Below are 2,329 nucleotides of genomic sequence, written 5' to 3'. Positions count from 1 at the left end.
CCAAAGGCACCTACCTGCTTACGTTCAGTCTGAACAAATCTGCCGGAGGTATTGGCAGTTGTGCTGGTCACGACGGGAGGAGAAACCTTTCTCTGACTTCCACCTGGAATGCCAACTGATGCTGGAGGTTAAGAGAATTACCGTGCATGTCTACAACCCACTTGTCAATATGCAAGACCTGACAACCTTCCCCAAGCCGCCACTGCTTAGTGACGAAAGAACCCTCCCACAACCTGGACAGTGATGGTGAAGCTGAAAGAGGACCCGTCGGCCCAAAGATGGAATCCACCACCCCCCTTCTAGCTTCTCCCTAGGGCGTGACTCAGGATACCTGTACTACCCTGGGCAGCCCAAACTATGCAACAGGTGCAGCAAACCAGGCCACACCGGCAAGGACTGCACAGCGCAAGTATGCAAGAACTGCAAACAAGAAGGCCACACTGCAAAGTCCTACAAAGAGAAAATCCCATGCAACCTCTGTGGGGATGTAGGCCACCTCTTTAAGGACTGCCCAAAAAGAGCCAAATCCTACGCCCAAACTGCCAAACCTCCGTGGAGAGACCAACTGGAGGAGGCGGCCGGGACTCGGCCTCCAGTCCCAGCCCCGCGGCGGGAGAGGGGGACTGGGTGAGAGAAGGGCTCCAAACAGAACATACCCAAGCCCAACCAGGACACCGTCAAGGTTCCGGAGTTACAGACACCCAACGATTCCACACCTGCCATCCCTGAGCCCAGTGAGCACAGCGAGCCAATGGAGACTCCCACCCAAGCTGCCACCGAGGACCAGGAGGAAGATCCCTGGACAACACAGGAGCGCAGGAAAAGGAGCCACTCAACGGACTCCGAAGAATCAAGTAACAGACCTGTGAGCACCCACAATCCTTACTCTGGGCTTGAGGATTCAGAAGAAGAAAAGCAGCCGGAACAAGACACCCCAGAAGAGCAACTGAAGTAAGTGACCTAAGTGCTGAAGGAGATGAGGGAGATGGCAAACTCCATGGAAGCGTCCCCACCCCATCACCAGCAAGAGTAGAAGAGGTGGAGACCGCCATCAAGGACAAAGAGCAAGCCCTGCCAGTCATCCTGGAGGAGGTAGACCCCAAGCTCAGCCAAGAGTGTGGAGCAGCCATTGTGCAACAGCAAGCAACAGCTGCCGAGCAGGAAGGCCCAGCACCGGAGACCCAACAAAAGGCTGAACCTGCCCTGTAAGTAGCCTTGTCAACTGTATTTGTAACCAATTGCTTTGACTTGATAATCAGTCTTTAAGTATTAAGTTTACTCTTAAAAACTAATTAATGATGGCTATTTCATTAGTTTCTGTAAATGTCAGAAGTATTAGAGACAGGCGCAGATGTGCTAGTACTTTGAGTTGTCTTGCCAGCCAGGAGTGTGATGTGTACATGACTCAGGAATGCTCCATCCCCTTTGCAACATCATACACCCACCTAGAACATCAGTGGACCCTAGAGCCTTCCTTGTGGTCTGCGGAGAACAGCAGTAGGTCTGTAGGAGTGGCTACCTTAGTCAGAGGAAGGTGTTTCACAATGGACACAGTCACCGAACTGGAGGGCGGCAGGGCTCTTGTCGTTGACGGTTCGTGGGCAGGAAAGCCAGTTAGACTTATCAATTTGTACGCCCCTTCTGACGTAGAAAAGCGACAGGAGCTGTTTTAGTGCCTCAGGCTACCTAGAGAAAAATTTTGACTTCAACTGTATTCTAGAAGCAGGTGGTAGATGCGGGGCCAAGGCTGGGGAAGGATGGCTGGATGATGCTGCGAAGCTACTGATGGGGATGGTGGGTGAGGCCTCCCTGACAGATGTCATTGGGTCCATGGGGCGAATGCCAGGAACTTCACATGGAGTCTCCCTGATGGTTCCTTGCGCTCTAGGACAGACTTCATCTGTACCTCTCAAATAGTAAAGCTTAGGCAACATTCAATGGTGACAGTGCATTTCTCTGACCACAGAGCTATCCACTTCCAAGGGGAACTGACGGGCATGTACCTGACAGGTCCAGGCACTTGGAAACTGAATAGCTCTCTGCTGGAGAAAGAGGGGGTGAAGGAAGAGCGGAGGGAGACATTCACCCAGTGGCAGGCCATGACAGACACATTCAAGTCCACAGGGGAATGGGTAAAAGGCAGGGTCCAGGTTTCTTTCAAGAATGTGGGCAGGCAGGTTGCAAGAAGGAGAAAGAGGGAGTTCAGTAGACTACAGCAAGAACTGCACGACTTCCAACTCCGGGATGGGACGTCATGAGCCCTCTGGAATCAGTCAAGAAAGAGCTGAGCGAGCACTTTCATGATGAATCCAGGAGGATCATTATCCGT

General features: G+C 52.3%; 1 pseudogene; it reads left to right on the top strand.

Moving 5' to 3' along the window:
* Nucleotides 1-243: 243 nt before the first annotated feature.
* On the top strand, nt 244-1,209 carry LOC146866186 (uncharacterized; annotated as a pseudogene).
* The last annotated feature ends 1,120 nt before the right edge of the window (nt 1,210-2,329 follow it).

Source organism: Triturus cristatus, chromosome 2_1, assembly GCF_964204655.1.
Source record: "Triturus cristatus chromosome 2_1, aTriCri1.1, whole genome shotgun sequence".
Taxonomy (NCBI): domain Eukaryota; kingdom Metazoa; phylum Chordata; class Amphibia; order Caudata; family Salamandridae; genus Triturus; species Triturus cristatus.
This window is presented reverse-complemented; position numbering and strand designations above follow the sequence as displayed.